At 39.2% G+C, this 25,315-nt stretch overlaps 1 protein-coding gene across 3 annotated transcripts in view; it reads left to right on the top strand.

Annotated features, from left to right (window-relative positions):
* The window catches only part of TTC21B (tetratricopeptide repeat domain 21B), a 97,575-nt gene extending 83,698 nt beyond the window's left edge, over window positions 1-13,877 (top strand). Inside the window, exons 28-31 of one of the 3 annotated variants that reach the window (XR_003721278.2) lie at window positions 235-457; window positions 8,354-8,479; window positions 9,066-9,218; window positions 13,736-13,877. The gene's annotated coding sequence lies outside the window, so the exon portion shown is untranslated. Of the gene's footprint in view, window positions 1-234; window positions 458-2,840; window positions 2,997-8,353; window positions 8,480-9,065; window positions 9,219-13,735 lie in introns of those variants that run through there. The other 2 variants (XR_001438619.3, XR_013402009.1) reach the window with 2 other exon arrangements.
* Window positions 13,878-25,315: the final 11,438 nt, after the last annotated feature.

The raw sequence follows: 25,315 nt of genomic DNA, 5'->3' as shown, positions 1-25,315 counted from the left end.
CTGTGGAATTCTCTTCCTCCTGTCCCTCCCTTCACCCCCGCTTCCTACTCTGAGCTTCTTTCTCCAGGTTTGCTCCTTCTTTCCATCAGCTATCACTTTATCACCACCTCCTCAAAGAGGCCATGTTCATGTCGAGGCCCACAATCTCAAGTAGCCATCCTGTGATTCTGTATCATATTATCCTTTTTAAACTCTATGCAGCACTTACTACCTCTGATGTTTGTCTTCTTTAAGGATTTGATTGCCTCATGTGACAAGCCCAAGATCTGTGACAGTTGGAGCTCAAACTAGGCAGTCTTGATTCCAGACTCCTCTAAACTAGTATTTCAAGGAACTAATGCCCATGACATGTTAAATGGAAGTTTGGGGACTTACACTCAGGATGGAAGCAGGGGGACACAGCAGAAATGAAAGAATTTCCTGTGGATCTGAGATCTGCACACCTGCCCCCCTCATGGTAAGTACGCAGTTGTAAATTTAATGTACTTTTGACCTTAATTCAGCTAGTATGGTGAACTGGGTCCCAAGAGGAAATAGCTTTCTTCCCCAGAAGTCAAGAACCTAGAGCAAATCTGGAATCTGGAAGGCTTTTATGCATGGACAGCTGAGGAAGCGGGTTGAACTTTGCACTAGAGTAGAAGTAGATAATGGAATCACTATGGAAACCAAAAGACCAATTAAGAATCTGACAGGAGCAATCCTAGTTTGTGACTGGAGATGACAAGTGAATAGCTTTAAAATAGGATCATATAACAGCATTCATGCTGATAGATTTTTTTAAATGCAAGGTTGGCAAAGGTGCAAGGAAACCACCACATTCGGACGCTGCTCGTTGCAGTGTAGCACAGCCTTCCTGAAGGGAATTTGGCAGCACAAAATAAGAGTCTGTCGTTTAACCAAGTGATCCCATGTAGAGAAATTTATCACAGGAAATATTCCGAAGTTTTCTCAAAGGTTTCCAATTTTAAAAATTGTAACAGTGAATTTTTTGCTGCTTTTGGTTATCAAAACATCCAACATGAGGTTGTCAAATATGTAAGATTTGACCAATAATATAGTACTAGGTAGTTATTGAAAACTATTTCAAGGGTTTATTTATGTATTTAATTTTTTTGGCTCATGCCTGTAATCTCAACACTTTGGGAGGCCGAGGAGGGTGGTTTGCCTGAGCTCAGGAGTTTGCAACCAGCCTGGGCGACACGGTGAAACCTCGTCTCTACTAAAATACAAAAAATTAGCTGGGCATGGTGGTGTGCACCTGTAATGCCAGCTACTTGGGAGGCTGAGGCAGGAGAATTGCTTGAACCTGGGAGGTGGAGGTTGCAGTGAACCGAGACTGCGCCACTGCACTCCAGCCTGAGCAACAGCGAGACTCCTTCTCAAAAAAAAATTTTTTTTGAAAGATTTTAACTGCTAAAATGCTCACAAAATAAGTGAAAAAAGAGGAAAATGTAACTATTCAAATAATAATATATCCATTTGCCAAAAATATAGATGCATATAAGAATATATGAAACTAGATGAAACTAACCCAATTGTTAACATAGTTATATCTGAGTGATGAAATATTTATTTACCATTGTAAAAGTTAACTGGAATTAACATATTATTCTACACTAAAAAAAAAGTTTTTGTTGTTTTTTAGAGAACAGCCTTCTCAAACTTGCTTTTTGCTGTTTAAAGTTATTTTTCTGAACACAGACGAAGAGAAAAAGCTAAACAAACGCTGACATTTCAACTCTCAATACCACACTTTACTATTAATTGTTAATGCAAAATGTAATCTATATTACTTCAATGGCCAGCGGTAGAGATTCAGAAAGTGGAAGATAGAAAAAAAGACAGCGAGAAAGTAGTAGTAGGAGTGGTAACAGAAGTGGTACTAGAACTTAAGAGTTCCAGAGGGGATGTGTAAGAGCACAGTCCTGCAATTACATAAAGAATTGAGAGCAAACCCAGTACTCTGTAATTTTAGTCCATTATTCCAGTAACAGAGTTTTAATGATGATTCTACCAAATATAATAAATTAGAAGCCAGTGGAAATATCTGAAATCCTGCCGAGCCTCCACGTGTGGTCATGCGGTGTGTGCACTGCAGAGGGTGACCCAGCCAAGGGCGCAGGAGATGGAGGCAGAAATCCTCCAAGTCTTACCACTCTGCAACTGCATCCGCATGCAGGAGGACTCCCTTTTCTAATTTGAATACAACTTTCTCATAGGCTAGTGGAAGCCCTGCAAATGGAAGGCAAGGAACTCGAGTCAGTATAGAAAAGTTTTTAGAAATAAGGCTGAGGGTGAAGAGTGATGTGTCCGTAAGAGTGTGAGAAGTCTGTCTTTTAAGATAAGAGCTAATTGGGCATCTATGGAGAAAAAAAAAGAAAAAAAGCCAGTAAATATTGAAGGTACGAGAAAGAGAGGAGGGGAAAACCTGAGTAGAAAAATGGTGGCATCCAGGGGGTGCACAATTTTTGCAAGGGGAGTGAAGGAACAAATGAACTGCAGAAAGAGTCACTGATATAAAGGTGACTTCAGGAGCCCTTATGCTAATTGGCTCCAGTAGTTTTATAATGAATAAAATAGTCTTTGAGCTAAGGGCAGTACCACTCCTTCATATGCATAGGATCTTGGACCTCTGTTTTCTTTGAACTCTTAAGGTATTTTTCACTTATATCTAGGTTCCTGGTTGTGGTTGTTGGAAGTCTGCCTGCCAGATTAGAGGGGAGTTACTGTAACATGATAAGTCCCAGTTATGAGCAAAAATGTGCTACCCCCTTCTAATACTTTTCTTAAGAACCAGATGTTTTCTAGAAAAATGTTTCACTCTGCAATCTGCCTTACAGTGCACATCAATGAATCTGGCACAATGCCCATAAAAGCAATCTGATCCCATAAATGAAGGATGCGGAGTAATGAGCAGGTTCTAAATGTCTTACTTCTGAGTGGTATAACATGAGACTCGATGGCAATCCTTAAACCAGGCTGCTTTCAAATAGTATGTATGTTATTTTTATCTTCCTTCAAACAAATTCTTTTGGCAATGTAAAAGAAACCCTGTTTTTTTTTTAAGGGTGTATTTTAAGAAGGTAATTACTATTTCCATTTTCACCAAAAGCAGCCTAGTTTTATTTTTAATGGGTAAGTGATGTAAGAACTTTAAAAAACCACTTGCAACACAGAGGACAGAGCTGCAAAGTGTTCAGTAGTGTCCTTACTTATTTTGGGTCAGGGCAATAGGTCCTTTTTCATAGTTACAGATTCAACTTTCTTTGAAAAACACACTTAAGAACTTTGAGGAAAAAGAATGCACTAAAATGGTAAGCAGTTACAAAAATGTTCTTCATATAGTTTAAGTTTAATATATGAAGTTGCTCTAGTAAATAAATAAAAACTCCTCCCTTACATAGTTTCCTGAAGAATTTTTTGTCCAATTTTTCACATTGACTTAAGTTACAAATTGCAGAGGATAGATTAAGGGGGACTCTGGGTGGGGGCAAGCGCAGGACGTTGAGAAATCGCAAGTGCAAAGTTAAAATGATTGAATACATACCATGTGAAGAATCAAGGTGAGGAAATGGGACAAACGACGTGTCTAGATCCTGATGTCACTTACTTGTGTTAAACACATAAATCTACTGCCTCTTATAAAATGTATGTGCTGGGTGGTTGTTTTTGTAGATTTTTTAAAATGCCTAATGTGCACTATTAAAATTTCAATAAAAATGATTTTGTTTCTACAAAAAGGAAACACTTTTTTAATTTTTTATTTGGAAAAAAATTAAACTTACAGAAAATTGCATGAATAAGATTGCAAAGACCATATATACTAAGGTAAACATTACAATATTGCTAATATTTTAGACCATCTGCTTTATCATTTGTGCTATGTGAGTATACGAATTTTATATATACATTTACAGTCACACAGATGTATACACACATATATACATATGATTTTTTTTCTGAAGATTCTGAAAGTAAGTCGCAAGCATCATACACATCCCTGTACCCCTAAGTACTTCAGTGATATGTCCTAAGAATATGGATACACTCCTATATAATCAAACTGTGGTTATCAACTTCAGTAAATTTAACACGGATACCATACTTTAATCTATATCATTTACCACCAATTGATCCAATAAAGTCCTTTTCTTCCTCCAGTCAAAGATCCACTCTGGAATCAGATATTGTATTTACTTGTCATGTCTCTTTATTGTTGCTTAATCTGGAGCATATCCACAGCCTTTCTGTCTTCTACAATATAGACTTTTTTTAAAGAAAATGTCCCTCACCCTCTTTTTTTGTAGTAGAATGTTTTTCATTTAGGGTTCGTCTGATATTTCATCATGATTCAATTTGAGCTAAACATCCCTGGCCATAATGCTATGTAAAATGTGTCCTCAGGGTATCACATATGGATACACACATACTTATCTGCCCTCACTTGTGAATTAATTCTGATTACTCCTTCAAATGTCTCCACTACATAGTTTTTTTTTTCTTGCAACTAATAAGCAATCTGTGAGGAGACACTTGTAAATCAAATATCCTGCTCCTCTTCAAAACTTTCCACTAGATTGATCATGAGTCTTACCTAGTCCCATCTTTACTGTGATGGTAATAAAGGCTCCACATGTACCCAGCAGTCAGTACTCAGGGTTTTACCGTAAGCAGTAAGGAGCCCCACCTTTGCTTATTTATTATTGTTTTTGCTTTTAATTTTTATCCATTATTTAATATAGAAGGACAGTAGGGGACTCTGGAGCTTAAACAAACTATCACATAGTGAGGACTTAGAGTTGAGCTTTTTTTTTTTCCCTCCTGGAGAAAATAATTTTATTGTATATTATTCTATTCTATTCTACTCCTATTCTATTCTATTCTATTCTATTCTATTCTATTCTATTCTATTCTATATTATTTGTTTAATATGGAAGGAGAATAGGGGACTATGGAGCTTAAACAAACTAACACATGGCAAGGATTCAGATTTGAGCTTTTTGTTGTTGTTAAAAATATTTAACATCATACAGTCTTGTGAAATTCTATTTTTTCAATATTTCATCATCCATTAATGTCTTTAATTATTTTGGTGTTTAAATTGTTTCAGATTTGTCCAGCAGGAGCCTCTTCAGGCTTATTCCTGTGTCCTTGTGACATGCTCTCATTGTTCATTTTTCTTTTTTTGAGCAATTTCTTACTTTCTGTCCTAACAAGGTATCTCAGGCCCAACTTCTGATTTGCCTGCCTCAATCTTGGAATCAGCCGTTTCTCTGAGGAGCCCTGGTTCCTTTTATTGAGAATGGTGTTAGAGATGAAGATCCGAGGGCTAAGTCTGTTCACTGCTGATAGGGTGTAATTGCTTCTAGATCCTTTCAGCAGATGGAAAACATATGCGTGCATACATACATATGCATATACAGAAATATACTCGTAGACACACAGGTGTTTGCATGAATACTGTGCATACACACAGTCTCACACACACTGACCTCTAGTTCTTATTTGTATAACCCTTTTCCAGAGTGTGATCCTGGATCCTAACAACCTCAACCTATTTGTCCATTTCTTCAGCCTTATAATCTACCTAAAATGGTTTCAGAATTGCTTCACCCAAACATAACAAAAGCAAGTCTACAAAATCTACAAAAACGAGTTCAGAGTTTGTTTTCAGTCTCCCACCTCCCACAATGCCACCAACTTTGGTCGATTTTTAATTTATTGTTGATAAATTTAACAATCTCTCTTAAAATGTTACCAGAACCATTTCCCAATAGTATGATGTATTCTAAAAATCAAACTAGGCCAGGCACAATGGCTCACACCTGTAATCCCACAATGCCACCAACTTTGGTCGATTTTTAATTTATTGTTGATAAATTTAACAATGCCACCAACTTTGGTCGATTTTTAATTTATTGTTGATAAATTTAACAATCTCTCTTAAAATGTTACCAGAACCATTTCCCAATAGTATGATGTATTCTAAAAATCAAACTAGGCCAGGCACAATGGCTCACACCTGTAATCCCAGCATTTTGGGAGGCCGAGGCAGGTGGATCACCTGAGGTCAGGAGTTTGAGACCAGACTGGCCAACATGGCAAAACTCATCTCTACTAAAAATACAAAAATTAGCTGGGCATCGTGGTGGGTGCCTATAATCCCAGCTACTCAGGAGGCTGAGGCAGGAGAATCATTGCTTGAAACCAGGAGGTGGAGGTTGCAGTGAGCCGAGATTGTGCCACTGCACCCCAGCCTGGTCAAAAAAAAAAAAAAACTAAATTAGTTATTGCTGATAGAGTGTGTGCTCTGTCTCATGGACCAGCTTTGCAATTTCCTTCCAAATATTCGTCTACTTGCAAAATAAATGCCATCCCTTCCCACGCCAACCATATTGATGATGTAGTGGCAGGAAGGAGAGTAGGGGGCTCTGGAGCTTAAACAAACCATCACATGGTAAGGATTGAGAATTGAGCTTTTTGTTAAAAATATGTTGTAGATCTACATTATTATAAACTGATTTTTCTGTTTGACCTTAAATATTTTCAGCACTTTTACTGTGATAGGTTAACTGTCAGCCATAAACATTTCTAAAGAAATAGGAAAATTTTCTTCCTATATTATTCAAAATACAAGTTTCTGGTTTATAGCAACTAATACTATTTTTTCCCCTCAACCTGCCATTTCCAACTGCTTCCTCTTCTTATTTAGTGAATCCTGGTCTTTGCTTGAAAAAGTTAGATTTATATCCTCTATTCTTTATTTTTGTATTTACATTTTGTATCTATTTTCTTGAGTCCTACAGCCTCACAAAATCGTTTTGAATAGCAGAGCTGCAGAGCTGATGGGGAGGTCAGCTATGTTAATTCCACAGTGCCCCAGTCTTCGGTGTGAGGTTGCCTAGCAACCCATCTCTCAGGCTTCCTTTGTGGATGAGAGAAGAGAAAGCGATTCTTCTATACACTCTCAAGCCGAGATGATTTTTATAAAGTGAAAAACCTTTCGCAAAGGGTCTAACACAACCCCTGCTTCCCTCCTCTGCCCACTTTGTACACTTCACATATGATGAGAGAAATATTACATCCTTTTATGCTTTAGATCTGATACAGATATAAAGCAGAGCTAGACACTGTATGGTCAAACAGTGGAAGTGACCTGTATCTTCATGTTAAATTGAGACACATTAATTAAACCACTCGTCTTCCCTTTTCCCTTCTATGAAAGCATAGTTACCCCTCAAGTTCTAAAAGCCAGTTACATTAAATGAAACCGCAACTGCCTGCTGAGCATCAGTTACCATAGCGACGAGAGCCAGGAGTGGTGTTTTTCTCCTTAGGCACAGGATGACTGAAATGTGTTCAACCAGGGGATTCAAGCAGCCTGCTGACTAGAAATCAAGCATCTGGGAAGAGCCTGCTCAGTTGCTTTTTCCTCCACACTCATTTGAAAAAATAACTAACCCCTCTGCTATTCCCTTAAAGCTGTTACCTTTTTAGAACCAAACTTCAGTGGGTGGTAGAAGTGCCCTACCTTAGGCATATAGGAGAAAGGGGAGCAATGATGCATGCCAGTGAAACCCACACGAACAGCTGAGAGAGCTGGCGAACAGTGCAGAGAAGATGCACTGCCCTTTCAGATGTCTCTGAGAATACAGAGTACCACATGTATTTTCCAGATTGTGAAAATACTTAGGTACATTTTTTGAAACATTTATAATCCTATCACATTATTTTCCAGGCAGATGATGTTATTCAGAAGAATATTGTGGTTCCAATGGATAATGCTTTATGGAGGGTTATTGTAAGTTAAAACAAGTATAAGGAAAAATGCTTTGTGCTATTCTCATTTGCCTCTAATTTTGGCTGAGAATAGAGAGGAGGTTGACCTCCTCTGCCACTTAACAGTGTGACTTGGGGCAAGTTCCATAAGCTATCTAGGTCTCACTTTTCTAATTTTTACAAAGAAACTAAAAAGAGTATTGTTGCCAGTGTGAAGTGAGAAAATATACATAAAGTACCTGACTGAAACACTGATGACTGTTATAATCAGTTTTGCTTAACTGACCACTCAGTACTGATTGAACACCTGGGTACATGCCCATGCTTGATGTGAGAAGAGTACTGAGGTCCCAGCCAAAAAGAGGGCAGCCAAGTTTGGGGACTGCAGCTGCAGGTTGTCTACCTTTCTGATGCTTCAGAAAGGTTTGGTATGTCATCCTCACCAATGTTCTATCCATAGTGACAATGACATGATACTCCTTGTGGGTCTACCTCCATGGCCAGTTCGTAGGGAAAACTCTTACTGCTGTTTCATAACTAAATTTTGCTTTTCTACCTGAACTGTCATTACCAGGTGGCACTCTCAGTCATCACAATCATTAGACTGGACATCTGTCTCTGTGGAGAATATGTGAATACCTCCGAATATACTTCCTGAAGGAGCTGCCAAACTATTTCCAGCAATGGCAAAACATAGAACGTAAGTGAATTCCCAAAGTGCCTTCCCTGGGCATTCTTTTCTAGCAACAGTATACCTTCTGGTGACTTTCTAACAAAGCAATTACATAATTCCTGGAAAGCATATACTTTTAAAATTTTAGATCATTGAATCTAAACCTTTTATTTTAGAGATTAAAAGGGAGCTCAGCACATTGATTAAATTGCCCAATTCATTTTTATATATGCATTATATATATATGTATACACCCCAAAATAATACCATATAAATATATACATTTACCTACACACACATTCATGTATAAATATACACATATGTAAATAGAAGGAATCAGTTATACAAATACATAATTTTTTTTCAAATTGTCTAAAAGTATACTCCAAGTTCCCCCAAACTAGAGACCATTATTATCATTGATTGCTCTATAATTTGCAAGTCGCAGAAACCAGCTTAGGTTGGCCTGAGTTCTATGTAAGTCTTCAAGTTGGCACTGGAGCTGAAAGGTGGGAAGCAACTGGAATCAGGGACTGGAATGTGGGCAGGACTCTATGCCTTTCCTCTGATACTTTCTGCATGTTGGTGTTCACTCACCTATCCATCTGTTTAGGAATCCAAGCCATTTGACAGATACTCACTGAAGACCTATTCTATGCCAAGCACTGTGCCAGGCAGAGGGAAAGCCCTCATATCGGGCAGAGCTGGTCTTCTCCAGTAGATCTTGTGAGACTTATTGGCTCTTATTCTCTCTTGCCACTGCCATGTAAGTAGTAGCTTTTGCCTTCCACTATGATTATGAGGCCTCCCCAACCATGTGGAACTATGAATTTATTAAACCTCTTGTATTAGTCTATTTTCATGCTGGTGATAAAAGACATATACCTGAGACTGGATAATTTACAGAAAAAATAAGTTTAATGGGACTTACAGTTCCACATGCCTGGGAAGGCCTCACAATCATGGTGAAAGCCAAGGAGAAGCAAGTCAACTCTTACGTGGATGGCAGTAGGCAAAAAGAGAGAGCTTGTGCAGGTAATTCCTCCTTATAATACCGTCAGATATTATGAGACCTATTTGCTATCACAAGAACAGCACAGATATTATGAGACTTATTCTCTATCACAAGAACAGCACCTGCCCCCTTGATTCAATTACCTCCTACTGAGTTCCTCCTATAACATGGGAATTCAAGATGAGATTTGGGTGGGAACACAGCCAAACCATATTACCTCTTTTTCTTCCCAGTCTCAGGTATGTCTTTATCAGCAGCAGGAATACAGCCTAATATAGTAAATTGGAACCAATAGAGTGGGACGCTGCCGAAAAGATACGTAAAAACATGGAAACAACTTTGGAACTGAGTAACAGGCAGAGGTTGGAACAGTTTAGAGGGCTCAAAAGAAGCCAGATCAATGTGGGAAAGTTTGGAACTCCCTAGAGACTTGTTGAATGGCTTTGCCCAAAATGCTGATAGCAATATGGACAATAAAGTCCAGGCTGAGGTGGTCTCAAATGGAGATGAGGAACTTGTTGGGAACTGGAACAAAGGTGACTCTTGTTATATTCTAGCAAAGTGGCTGGCAATAATTTGCTCTTGCCCTAGAGATTTGTGGAACTTTGAACTTGAGAGAGATGATTTAGGGTATCTGGTGGAAGAAATTTCTAAGCAGCAAAGCATTCAAGAGGTGACTTGGGTGCTGTTAAAGGCATTCAGTTTTATAAAGAAAGCAGAGTATAAAAGTTCAGAAATTTGGAGCCTGACAATGTGATAGAAAAGAAAATCCCATTTTCTGAGGAGAAATTTAAGCTGGCTGCAGAAGTTTACATAAGTAACGAGGAGCTGAATGTGAATCATCACCAAGACAATGGGGAAAATGTCTCTAGTGCATGTCAGAAGTCTTCAAGATAGCCCTTCCCATCACAGGCCTGGAGGCCTAGGAGGGAAAAATGGGTTCACTGGCGGGACCCAGTGTCCCTCTGCTGTGTGCAGTCTAAGGACTTAGTGCTCTGTATCCCAGCCGCTTCAGCCATGACTGGAAGGGGCCAAGGTAGAGCTCAGGCTCTTGATTCAGAGGATGCAAGCCCCAAGCCTTGGCAGCTTTCATGTGGTGTTGAGCCTGTGAGTGCACAGAGTCAAGAACTGGGATTTGGGAACCTCCACCATGAAAATTGAGGATGTATGGAAATGCCTGGATGTCTAGGAACAAGCTTTGCTTCAGGGGCAGACCTCATGGAGAACCTCTGCTGGGGTAGTATGGAAGGCAAATGTGGGGTGGAAGCCCCCACACAGAGTTCCCATTAGGGTGCTGTCTAGTGGAGCTGTGAGAAAAGGGTCTCCATCCTCCAGACCCTTGCACTGACAGCTTGCACCGTGCACCTGGAAAACTCACAGACACTCCATCGCCAGCCCATGAAAGCAGCCACACTGGCAGAGCTGCCCAAGACCATGGGAACCCACTTCTTGCATCAGCATAACCGGGATGTGAGATAAGGAGTCAAAGCAGATCATTTTGGAGCTTTACAATTTAACTGGCCTGCTGGATTTTGGACTTGCATGGGGCATGTAGCCCCTTCGTTTTGCCCAATTTCTCCTATTTGGAATTGCTATATTTACCCAATGCCTGTACCTCCATTGTATCTAGGAAGTAACTAACTTGCTCTTGGTTTTATAGGCTCATAGGCAGAAGGAACTTGCTTTGTCTCTGATGAGACTTTGGACTATAGACATTTAAAAGAGTTAGTGCTGAAATGAGTTAAGACTTTGGGAGACTGTTGGGAAGGCATGATTGTTTTTGACATGAGATTTGGGGGGGGCAAGGGAGAGATTGATATGATTTGGCTGTGTCTCCACTCACATATCATCTTGAATTCCCACTGCTCTGGAAGGGACCTCATGGGAGATAATTGAATCATGGGGGCAGGTGTTTCCCATGATGTTCTCATGATAGTGAATACATCTCACAAGATCTGATGGTTTTATAAGGGGGAGTTTCTCTGTGCAAGCTCTGTTTGCCTGCTGCCATCCATGTAAGACATTACTTGCTCCTCCTTGGCTTCCACCATGATTGTGAGGCCTCCCCAGCCATGTGAAACTGTGAGTCCATTAAACCTCTTTTTCTTTATAACTTAGCTAATCTTGGGTATCTTTATTAGCAGCATGAAAATGGACTAATACACTAGTTCTCACAGACGTTTCACTACTCCCATGTTGTAAGTTTGGCCACGTGCAGAGAATGATGTGTAGTTTCTTAGTCCCTAACCCCACCACCACTCTGGCAAGGAGGAAGGCCAGGAGGTGACACAGGTTACCCAGGCCCACATCTATGGATCAGAAGGTTGCTGGGCAGACACCCTGGAGGCTCCACTGCAGTGTGTTATCCGATCCTTTTGCACTTCTCCCTCCACAGTATTTAGTCCATTTCTTTAAATTCACTCAAGTGCTAGCTTAAACACCTACATTTAAAAACCCACAACTTTTAGTTAAACAATGTAGAAAATTACTGAACTTTCATTGATAAAGAAATTTGCAACATGGTAAGTTATTTGTTCAAAATCATAATTCTCCCATCTGTTTTATTTCTCCAAATGTCCAAGAAACCCAAACCAGGACAGTACCAAGGGCTGCACCACCGTAATGGTACCACCACAGGGTACTACCACAACTAAACTAGGAGTTTAGTTGGATCTATGCTGCTGAGAGTATCAGTGAGTTGCCCAGGCTTGCACTTTTCCAAAACACAGAAGCAGCAGCCATAAAGAGCTGGGCTCATCAAAATTGAGTATAAGCAATTCTCAAAGACCATGTTGATATATAACAAGACCTTTGACCTTTATATTCTTTCTTTATGTTCTAGGTGGCCCTTATATTGACACGTTTTTAAATTATTCTCTAAAAGGAGCCATTAGCCATTGTCCAAGCTCATGTAAAAGATGAAGAGATGCTGGGAAGATATCAAATCAGTTTGGGTCCAGTTAGCTCCAAGGATTCTTTGTTAGGCCACGCTACTAAGTCTCTCAGACTTTAATCCCGTTTTTGGGGGGCTCACATATATCCTGGGGCATTGTGAGGTAAGAATAAGTCAGTCAGGAACCAAACAAAATTCAAAGAAATGGATAGGCATCACGATATGGTTTGGCTCTGTGTCCCCACCCAAATCTCATCTCAAATTGTAATCCCCACATATGGAGAGAGGGACCTGTTGGGAGGTGATTGAATCATGGGGATGGTTTCTCCCAGGCTGTTCTTGTGATAGTGAGGGAGTTCTCACAATATCTGGTTGTTTGACAAGTGTCTGGCATTTCCCCTGCTTGCTTGCTCTCTCTCCTGCCGCTTTGTGAAGGAGGTAGCTTGCTTCTCCTTTGCCTTCCACCATGATTGTACATTTTGAAAGCCCCCGGCCATGCAGAACTTTCAGTGAATTAAACCTCTTTTCACTGTATCTTTATAGCAACATTATAACAGACTAATATTAATACATAACGCTTCTTTAGGGAAGTCAGCAAACAAGATGCTAACTGATGGAGTGAAATCCCCAGGAGATGCAGAAGGCAAGTGCAGCTAACTGAGGCCTCAGAGGCAGGAGATGCCCATCGGGATGAGAGCTATGGCTTTCTCCAGCGATGACTCTGCTTCTATGAGGTCACTAGTAGTAGAACCATGTATTGCTGGCATACACTTGGGGTAAAAATATCATTGGCAAAGTTGCTTAAGATCCAATCCACTTAACTGTGACTACCTCCCCCTTCCCTATTTCCTACATCTTCCTGTTCATATACACATAGTACTTTCCTCTCCCTTTTTCTAGTTCATCCTCCTGGGAGAACCGCTTTCTTGCTTAGAGTGAAACCCTATTCTCTTGTTTATGTTCAACATATTTTGTTGATGCTCCAAATTCTCTTGTTCTGGCTTCTAGCCAAGGCATTTTGTCCTCCTTTTTACAACTAATGTAAAAAAAAGAAAAATCCTTGAACTTCAACCCTTTTTATAATAAACCTTAGTGATCCATCAGACTCAAATGTCTAATCAACAAAAAGAATTTGAAAACATTAACTGTTGCTCAAATACAAGAAGAACTTAAACTCCAGACTCTTCTAGCACAGCAAGGAAAGAGAAACAACAATACAGCTGGTTCCATATTAAAATAATAGGAAAGTTCATCTCCTTCCATAATTCAAAAAATACTACTGAAGAATCAGAAAATTAAAAATTCTGCTTGTATAAAGAGTTCCTGGATTGTGCTGGCTTCTTATATCAATCATTTCTCTCCTGCTTTCCTGTAGATGGCCCCGCCTCTCCTGGACTTCCATCTGTCATCAGGAGAACATGACCATCTGGAGTCAGTACAGATCATCAATCCTTCCACATATACAAGTTCATTTTAAATTTTTAAAAATATAATACAACTGAGAAGTCTTCATTAAATTGCTCTGGTAGTCCTGTTTTCTGTTAGGGATCCATTACATCTCAGAGTCACATGGGTGATCCCAGATTGCAGGATTGAAACACGGCTTTAGGGGTCTGTTACTTTCCTATTGCTGCTATTAAAAATTACCACAAACTGTGTGGCTTCAAACATCACAAATTTATTTTCTTACACTTCTGGAGGTCAGATGTCCAAAATGGGTCTTAGAACTAAGACAAGGGGCAACAGAGCTCCCTTCCTTCTGCAAGCTCTAGGGAAGGCTCTGTTCCTTGACTTTTCCGGCTTCTAAGGCCAGCTGCATTCTTTGTCTCATGATCACATCACTGTGACCTCTACTTCTGTCATCATGTTTCCTTCTCTAACTTTCCTGCCTCCCTCTCTCCCTAAAAAGGACCTTTGTGATTATATTTGGGTCTACCTGGATAATGCAGCATATGCTCAAGATCCCTAACTTAATCACATCTGCAAAGTTGCTTTTGCCATGTAAGTTAACACATTCACAGGTTTTAGGGATTAGGATGTGGACATCTTCAGTGGGGGTTGGGGCATTATTCTGCTGACCACAGGGTCTGATATAATCAGAGGCCCACTTCCTAGAAATCAGTGAACCTGAATTCTAGTCCGCAATTAGGACATTCAATTAGGAGAGTGCATAGGGATTGTTGGTATCCCTGTTTTACCTTTGACTTATTAGACTGTAGCCACGAATTCTGGCCCCAGCCTATAGAATGTTACGATGAGAAGCACTGGCTTTAAAATCATACTAACTTGACTGGGATTTGTTTGTTTGTTTGTTTGTTTATTTGTTTTAGACAGTGTCTTGCTCTGTCACCCAGGGTGGGGTGCAGATCATGACTCACTGCAGCCTCAACCTCCCAGGCTCAAGTGATCCCCACACCTCAGCCTCACAGGTAGCTGGGACTACAGGCGTGCACCCACCCCACCCAGCTAATTTGTTTATTGTTTGAAGAGATAGGGTCTCAGCTATGTTGCCCTGGCTGGTCTTGAACTCCTGGGCTCCAACAATCATCCCACTCCAGCCTCCCAGTGCTGGGATTACCCTCATGAGCCACCATGCCTAGTCTCACCTGGATTTTCATCTCATAGGAACCCTGAGAGCTTGGGCAATTTCCTCAACTTCTGTGAACTTCAGTTTTCACCTCTCTTCTCTGGGGAGGTCTTAGAGGAAACAGACTCAGAGACTTACCTGCAGGATACTCTTGGGAATAAGACTGGTAAGGGAGTGAGAAAAGCAGGATTGGACTGCAATAAAGTCACAAGGAAGGCTTCAGCTGATCCCAAAGGGACTATGTTGATGGGATGGCCTCCCATGGCCTCCCTTTAAGGCAAAGGAGACAGACATTGGTTTCCCCTGAGTCAATCTGCCAGGGTTGGGACTACATAAGAAGAGTGAGACACGCCTTGAGAACAAAATTTAGAGGGTGTCAAAAAGCTCAGTAGCCAAGATAAATAACATTTTAATACATTACTGTTATTTAAAACGATATCAATGCAAAAGTCAGTCTTTATTTTAAAATTTCAGTATTTCATTCAGGGTGAACTTTTGCATTGGTTTGTATTTTTTAAATAATGCTTTAATATAGACTGTTTTGGGGAGCCATACTGGAGCCTCAAGCAAAGAGAAAAATCAGTCATATTGATTATATCTTTATTTAAAATTGTGATATTTTGATAATTACAGAATCTTTACATTTTTTATTTTTAAAATATTACATTAAAATATTGTTTGTTTTGATTACTGAGTTTTTGGCATCTGTTTAAATTTAGCACTCAAGGCCAGTTTTTCACCCTATTCCTGGACTGCATTGTATACAGGCTGCCCCACTCTCTCTTCAGGAGGAAATATAGTCTTAATCCAAGGCCAGTGCTTGGAGAGGGGTTTAACTATGAGCCATTAGCAGTCAATACTCCTGGCATCTGGGAAAATGAGTGTCTTGATTTTGAACAGGGTCATGGTGCCTACCATAGTACCCACTGTGACACTATGATGTCTACCTATAATGAGATTATTTTGTCATATAGTCATTCACTCATTGGGATAGTAAGATTGTCATGAAGGACATAAAGACTTATGTGAGAGGAACTTCAAGAAGGCTGACTGGAGGCATCTGCCACTTACCTTTTCCACAGACAAGAACCAAAATAGCAAGTACATAATCAAACTTCAAATAGAGCATCTTAGAGAGAATACTGGAATTCAACGGAGAAGGAACAGGAAGCACCTGAGGCGTGGAAGGAGCAGGAAGGGAGGGAGTCAGCTCATCTGGGATCAGCGGGGAGCTCATAGAGCCTCCCTAGTTCAGGGAAGCGGTAAGGAGGAGATTCCCACCTGTCCATATTCCCACCATGGACTCCTGAGACCTTAGCCATGGGGGACCCCATCACAGGCTCTGAGAATAACATAGGGACCTGCCTGGAGGTTACACAAAGGCATTGCTCTAGAGAAGGAGTTCATAATGGTCCAACACACCACCAAGTCCTAAGCAGATTCACCATTTTGAGAGCCTAGACCCCACTGGGGGGCTGCATCCTGCCCTGGGGCCCGATAGCCCCTGCACCTTCACATCCCTGGAGCCCCACTGACACCCTTCTGTGTCCACCCACAGAGCTGTAGCAGCAATAACACCAGTCAGATCCAGCAGAGTGGCAGGGTCTCCAGCACTCCAGCACACAGTACCCTGTATGCCAGGTAAAGGGTGGTGCAGCACCCTAGGGAGGCTCTCCCAGGACAAAGCCAAAGCACATACTCTCTATGGCCAGAGAAACACCTACCTGGGACAGCTACTACATATAATGACCCTGGCCCCAGCAGCAGGGCTGCTGCAATCACACTCTGAGGACGGACTCTCTTATCACCAGCCACAGCCACTATTGCTGCCACCAGAAGCCAAAACACATGCAGCTGGTCACGACTCCATCTACCAAGCAGCAGGGCTGCCATCACACATTTGCACATTTCCTGAGAATTAGTTTTCCCTGCTGCTACTACTGCTGATATACCACTGCCACTGCCACTGGAGACTAAAGCATCCCTCCTCCCGCACAGCCTAAGAACTGCCTGCCTGTGGCTACAGTTACTGTCAGAACCTCTGCCTCTACCCCAACAGCAGGACTGCAGCATACTTGGACATGCCCTAATGGCAGGCTTTCCCTGCACATCACCCCTGTTGTTGCAGCCTCCCAAGCTCTCCACTGGAACCTGAGGGCCACTCCACTCTGCCCACCATAGCCAGGACATGATTACATTCCTGGGGTCCCTGGAAACAAGCCTACCTGGCCTGGCACTCCCCCGACTCCAGTGCCCTAGAACACTGTCTAGGGGCTTGCCTCACCCTGTCCACAATCACTGGCATCTGTGCAGTCCTCCTGGGGCTTCCACCACCACAGCAGCACCCACTGCACATGCTACCTGGGGAACGAGGGAATAACCTACCCAGCTCATTGTAGATATGACTAAAACCAATGTGTGTCACTTCAGAGCCCAAGGATTGTCTTGCCATTATTACTGCCATTACCCTGGCTATCCAGGGACCAAGGATCCACTCACCTGACTGACCCACCACTACCACTGCAGCACCAGAGCCACCTGGCGGCCCAAGTATTGGCCTGTTTCAACCCACTAACACTGGTGACTGCATAAACCAACTGGGAGCCCAAGACCAGGCATGTTCGGTCTACTGCTGCCATGACTGGGATATGATGACTGGCCTACCTGTAATCCTCATCCTCAACAAAACCTCACTGTAGCCTCCACTAACAACAATAGCCTAAGCCACTGAGGAAATCACAGACACAACCGATGCTGTTTACAACTGAATAAATCATATGGAGACTACACTACTGCATGCACCCAGAATCAAAGCTAGTGTCCTACCCAATGAACAGCATTGATGTATCTTCAGGAAAAATTCCTTCCCTTGTAAGAGCCAATCCGAAAAAAAAAAAAAAAACTGGAAGAAGTGACTGTTATACCAGAGGTACAGTTACCAACATAAAAACACAAGAAACCAATCCAGACAACATAGCAAAGGCTTGTCTGTGCTAAAAATAAAAATAAAATGTTAGCCAGGAATGGCAGCACACTGCAGGCTGTAGCCCTAAATGCTTAGCAGGTTGAGACAGGCTTGAGAGTAGGAACTTGAGTTCATAGTGAGCTATGATTGCAAACACAGAAAAATAATTGAAAGAAATCAGAAAAACAATTCAGGATGTGAGTGAGAAATTCACCAGAGATAGATATAATAAAAAAGAACAAACCAGAAGTCCTGGAAAGAAAGAATTCAATGAAGGCCGGGCGCGGTGGCTCACGCCTGTAATCCCAGCACTTTGGGAGGCCGAGGCGGGCGGATCACAAGGTCAGGAGATCGAGACCATGGTGAAACCCCGTCTCTACTAAAAATACAAAAAATTAGCCGGGCGCGGTTGTGGGCGCCTGTAGTCCCAGCTACTCGGGAGGCTGAGGCAGGAGAATGGCGTGAACCCGGGAGGCGGAGCTTGCAGTGAGCCGAGATCGCGCCACTGCACTCCAGCCTGGGCGACAGAGCGAGACTCCGTCTCAAAAAAAAAAAAAAAAAAAAAAAAAAAAAAAAGAAAGAATTCAATGAATGAAATTTTAAAAATTCATCCAAGAGCTTCAACAACAGAGCAAGCAAAAGCAAGAATCTTAGAACTTGAAGACAAGTCTTTTGAAATTGCCCAGTCAGATTTTTTAAAAAGAAGAAAATACAATAAAAAAGAATGAACAAATCCTGTGACATAAGAACACCATAACACAACTAAATACATGAATTTTGGATGTTCCAGAAGGTGAAGAGACCAAATACATGGAAAACCTATTTAACAAAATAATAGCTGAAAACTTCCCAAGTCTAGGAAGAGATTTAGACATATAGATATGGGATGTTTATAATCCCTAAATAGATATAACTCAAAAAAGTTGTTCTCCAAGGCATATTAAAGTAAAACTCAAAACCAAAGAGAATTCTAAAAACAGCAGAGAAAAGTGTTTAGTCACACATAAGGGAACCTCTGTTAGACTACCTGGGGATTTTTAAAAATATATATAGCAAAAACATTACAGGCTAGGAGACAATAGGATGATATATTCAAAGTGATTTAAAAAAAAACCTGTCAGCCCAGAATACAATATCCAGCAAAGTTGTCCTTCATAAATGAAAGAAAAATAAAATATTTCCCAGACAAACAAAAACTGAGAGAATTCATCTCTCCTAGACCAGAGCTACAAGAAATGCTCAAAGGCATTCTATACCTGGAAACAAAAGAATGATGTCTACCATCATGAAAACACATGAAAGTACAAAACTCACTGGTACCGCAAACACACAAATAAGGAAGAAAAATAACCCAAATGTTACCCCTACAGAAAAACACCAAACCACAATGATAAACAACAAAAGAGAAAGAAAGAAAAACAGAAAGGAAAAAGATAGAAAATAACCAGAAGGTAATTAACAAAATGACAAGGATAAATCCATACTTATTAATAATAACCTTGAATGTGAACAAATTAAATTTTCCACTTAAAATATATAAACTAGCTAAATATAATAGATTTTTTAAAACATGACTCAACTATATGCTACCTATAAGAAACTCATTTTGCCTGTAAAAACACATATAGACTAAAAGTAAAGGGATGGAAAAAGACATTTCATACAAATGGAAAACAAAAAAATAAGCAGAAGTATCTATATTTATATCAATATCATATAAAACAGAATTTAAGTCAAAAACAGTAAAAATAGACAAAGAAGGTCATTAAGACACAATAAAGAGATCAATTCAGCAAGAAGATTTAAAAATTCTAAATATATATGCACCCAACATTGGTATATATAAATTAAATATTATTAGACCTACCGGCAGAGATAGACTCCAATATAATAATAGTTTTAGACTTCAACACCCCATTATCAGCATTAGACAAATGATCTAGAAAGGAATCAACCAAGAAACATTGAATTTAAATCACAATTTAGACCAAATGGACCTAATCAACATCAACAGAACATTTTATTCAACAACAGTAGATACACGTTCTTCTCGTCAGCACATGAGACATTCTCCAAAAAAGCCCATATATTAGGCTACAAAACAAGTCCCAATAAATTCTTAAAAATTTAAATCATACCCAGCATCTTCTCAGACCGTGGCGGAATAAAACTAGAAATCAATAACAAGAGGAACTTTGGAAACTGTACAAATATGTGAAAATTAATATGCTCTGAGCAGCCATTGGGTGAATGAAAAAATTAAGAAGGAAATTTAAAAAAATTCTTAAACCAAAAATGAAAACACAACCTACCAAAACCTGTGGGATATAGCAAAAGCAGTGCTAAGAGGGAACTTTATAGCAATAAATGCCTATATCAATAAGGTTAAAAAATAACAAACTAACAAACCAATAATATACCTAGAGGAACTAGAAAAGTGAGAACAAACCAAACTCAAAATTAGCAGAGGAAAATAAATAATAAAGATAGGGGCAAAACTAAATGAAATAAAGACAAAAAAGTTAAGACAAAGGATCAGCAAAATGGTAAGCTGATTTTTCTAAAAGATAAATAAAATGGATAAACTAACCAAGAAACGAGTTCCCAAATAAACACAATCAGAAATGAAAAAGGAGACATTACAACTGATACCACAAGAACACAAAATACCACCAGATACTATTATGAAAATCTATACAACACAGTGAAAAACATAGAGGAAATGGATGAATTCCTGGACATATATAACCTACCAAGAATGAATCAGGAAGAAACAGAAAACCTGAAAAGGCTAATAACAAATAACAAGATTGAATCAGTAACAAAAAGTCTCCTAACAAAAATAAAAGCCCAGAACCAGGTGGCTTCACTGCCAAATTCTACCAAACTTACACAGAAGAATTAACACTAATTGTTATCAAAATATTCCAAGAAATTGAAGAGGAGGGAATTCTTTCCAACTCATTTTACAAGGTTAGCATTACTGTGATACTCAAACCAGACAAGAGCACCACAAAAAAAGAAAACTACACATCACTATACATGGTGAACATAGATGCAAAAATCTTCAACAAAATACTAGCAAACCAAATGCAATAGCACATCAAAAATATAATACAAGTGGGATTTATCCCAGAGATGCAATGGTGGTTCAACATATGCAAATCAATAAATGTGACACAGCACACCAACAGAATGAAGGACAAAAACCATGTGATAACCTCAATAAATGCAAAAAAAAAGCATTTGATAAAGTCCAACAATTCTTCATAGTGAAAACTCTCAACAAACTAGGCATACCAGAAGCATACCTGAACATAATAAAGTTCATAAATAACAACCCCTCAATAAGCATCATAATGAATGGGGAAAGACTGCAAGCATTTTCTCAAAGAATTGGAACAAAACAAGGATTCCCACTTTCATCACTCGTATTCAGCATAGTACTGGAAGTCTTAGAGCAATCAGGCAAAGAAGAGAAAGAAAAGGCTTCCAAATTTGAAAGGAGGAAATCAAATTCATCCTCTTTGCTGATGACATTAAACTGTTAGATCTGATAAGTAAATTTAGTAAAGTTGCAAGATACAAAGTCAACATAAAAAAAATCAGTAGTGTCTTTACATATCAATAATGATATAGCCGAAAAAGAAATCAAGTAGGCAATCCTATTTCCAATGAATCCCATTTACAATAAACTAAATCCAGGAATAAATTTAATCAAAGATGTGAAAGATCTCTATAAGAAAAACTACAAAATATTGATGAAAGAAATTAGAGAGGACACAAAACAAATGGAAAGTCACTCCATGCTCATGGATTGGAAGAATTAATATTGTTAAAATGACCATACAACCCAAATCAATTTACAGATTCAATGCAATCCCTATTAAGATATCAATGTTATTTTTTCACCAGAATAGAAGAAGCAACTCTAAAATTGTTACAGAACAACAACAACAACAAAAAAACCAGCTCTAATGGCCAAAGCAATACTGAGAAAAAAGAACAAAGCTGGACGTATTACACTACCTGACTTCAAAATATATTACAAGGCTATAGTTATCAACACATTGCTGTGTTGGTACAAAAACAGACACAGTCCAATGGAACAAATACAGAACCCAAGGCTAGGCATGGTAGCTCACACCTGTAATCCCAGCATTTTGAGAGGCCAAGGTGGGAGGATCACTTGAGGCCAGGAGTTCAAAAACAGTCTGGGCAACATTGCAAGACCCCATGTCTAAAAAACAAAACAAAAAAAATAGCCAGGTATGTGGTCGGCTTCTGTAATCTCAGCTGCTTGGGAGATTGAGGCAGGAGGATCGCTTGGGCCCAGGAGGTTGAGGCTGCAGTGAAACATGATTGTGTGATGGAGCAAAACTGTCTCAAAAACCGAAAACAAACAAAAAAACAAAAAGTAGAGAACCCAGAAATAAACCCACATTTTTATAGCCAACTGATTTTCAACAAAGGCTCCAAGAACACACATTGGGGAAAGGATATCCACTCCAGTACGTGGCGAAGGTAAAACTGGATATTCATATGCAGAAGAATAAAACTAGATAGCTATCTCTCATCATATAAAAATATCAATTCCAAATGGATTAAAGTCCTAAAAATAAGACCCAAAACTATAAAACTACTAGGAGAACACATAAGGGAAACACCACAGGATATTGGACTAGGCAAAGATTTTATGGCTAAGATCTCAAAAGTGCAGGCAACAAAAACAAGAATAGACTATGTTAAACTAAAAATCTTCTGCACAGCAAAGGAGATAATCAATAGAGTGAAGAGACAACCTGTTGAATGGGAGAAAATATTTGCAAATTATTCATCTGATAGAGACTAATATCCATAATATGCAAGGAACTCAAACAACTCAGTCAAAAAACACTAATAATCCTATTAAAATATGGGCAAAGTACATAAATAGACATTTCTCTAAAGAAGACATACAAATGGCCAACAGTCATATTTTTAAAATGCTCAGTATTTCTAAGCATCAGTGAAATGCAAATCAAAACCACAATGAGATATCATCTTACCTCAGTTAGAAGGACTATTAATAATAATAATTTAAAAAACAGATGTTGAGGATGCAGAGAAAAAGGAGCTCTTATACACTGTTGATGGGAATGTAAATTAGTACAGCCACTATGAAAAATAGCATTTAGATTTCTCAAAAATCATACTATCCAGCAATCCCATTGCTGTGTATTTATCCATAAGAAAGGAAATCGTATCACAAGGATACCTGCACTCACATGTTTATTGCAGCACTGTTCACAAAAGCAAAGCTATAGAATCAACCTGAGTGTCTACTATTGGATGATTGGATAAAGAAAATTTGTATATATACACAATGTAATACTATTCACCTTTCGTTAAGAAAGAATGAAATCTGGTCATTTGCAGCAACATGGATGGAACTGGAGGTCACCATATTAAGTGAAATAAGCCAAGCACAGAAAGACACATATTGCATGTTCTCACTTGTATGTGGGAGCTAAAAAAGTGGATCTTATAGGGGTACAGAGTGAAATATTAGATTGGTACAAAAGTAATTGCAGTTTTTGACATTTAAAAGTGACATTAAAAGTAGTAGCTACCAATTGGCAAGAATGTGTGTAGGTGGGTGGGTAGAGGAATGGATGGGCATAAATTGGTACAAACATACAGTTAAGTAGAAGGAATAAGTTCTGATGTTTGATAGCAGAGTAGGATGTCTATGGTTAGCAACAATGTATTGTATATATATCAAAATAACTGGAAGAGAGGACTAGAAATGTTCTCAACACATTGAAATGACAAATACTCAAGGTGCTGGACACCCTAAATACCGTGACTTGATCTTACACATTCTATGCATGTAACAAACTACCACATGTACTGCATAAAAATGTACAAATAGTATGTATCAATTTTATATATATATATATATATAACACTATGGCTACCAAAACTCATTATTTCAGGTGCTAGCGAATGTAGTCACAACCAAGACTAGGCTTGAACTCTTCCTTTCAGCTTCCCGAGGGCCAAGTAACAGAGTGAAAGGTCAGATAATTTACTTAGACCTCAGGCTGTCATTAATATTGTCAACGAATTGCTTTGATCTATGGCTCATTAGCTTTGGTTAGAATTGCTAAGCAAATAAGCCGAAGTGAAATTTTATTCTATCCCATGGCCTATCTAGTACCTTAACCCCAGACAACCTTTTTACATGATGATCACAACCAAGCTGGTGGATGGGCATGAACCTTTTATTGCTATCAGAAAAAAAAATCAAAGTGCAAGCTCTATCGAATGTGAGTGAGTGAATGCCCATGGTGTATCTAGCATCTATATACTGTGTTCTAGAAGTGTGTTAGTTTGGCTTAAAGAAAAACTATAAATTCTTTGTCTTCATTCGGAAATCAGTAATTCTCAAAAGAGAAGGTAGTTTATAACCCCTAGGAAGATCAGTGATTCTCAAAAGTGGGTACGGTTTATAACCTCTAGGGGGACACATCAGAATCTCCTGAGGAAAATACTGAACTATGCAATCCCTTCTCAACTTTCCCCTAGAGAGAGATTCTGACAACATTGTCTCCTATCTAAGATTTCCTGATGACTGTCATGAATCCCCATTATTGATGGGAGAAAAAGTTTACATCAGGTGTACTGAGATGCAAAAGGAAAAGAATCGTTGTTATAAGCTGAAATTGTTAATAGAAGTGCACACAAAACAAAACAGCAGCAAGATACTATGCAATTAGCTGACATGCATAGTGACATGTTTGCCACATTATACAGAAAAAAAATAACTAGTTTTTTCATGAGCCAAATTTCAATAACAACTATTAAGTGGTATTTAAAATGCACCATTTATAGAAAGAACCTTTTTCAGAAGCACTGGAAAATTTTAACTCATATATACTAGTTGAAAGAAAAAAAGGTACTTGCTTATATTTCAATAAGCCCTCTCTGCACTGAGAAAACAACGTTGTTGACTACCTTTTGTTTCTTGCCTCGATACTGGTTCTCTAGCTTTCTCTTTTTTGTGTGTGGTTTTCTTTTGGTTTTTTTTTTTTGTTAGTACACAATTCTTACTAATGCAAACCTCACATTGACTCAGATGAAGGAGGCAACAGAATTTCTGGACACCGTGTACCCTTTAGATAATGTACCTCAACAATGATTCAGTTTCTTTTTCTAATTTTGCAGATCATTTAACAAAGTGTACAGCTGAAAATGGTTTGTGTAAGTGGTCTTTCATCTGTGAGCTTATTATATTTCCTTTGAAAATTGTTCTTTGTGATTTCAACATCTTCTGGGGGTAGGGTGGTGACATTTTTTATATATATATATGTATTTTTTTTCTCTGTCTCTCTCTGTATGCTTTTTAAATCCAACAGTCA

The sequence above is a fragment of the Macaca mulatta genome, chromosome 12 (assembly GCF_049350105.2).
Source record: "Macaca mulatta isolate MMU2019108-1 chromosome 12, T2T-MMU8v2.0, whole genome shotgun sequence".
In the NCBI taxonomy this organism is placed as follows: Eukaryota; Metazoa; Chordata; class Mammalia; order Primates; family Cercopithecidae; genus Macaca; species Macaca mulatta.
This window is presented reverse-complemented; position numbering and strand designations above follow the sequence as displayed.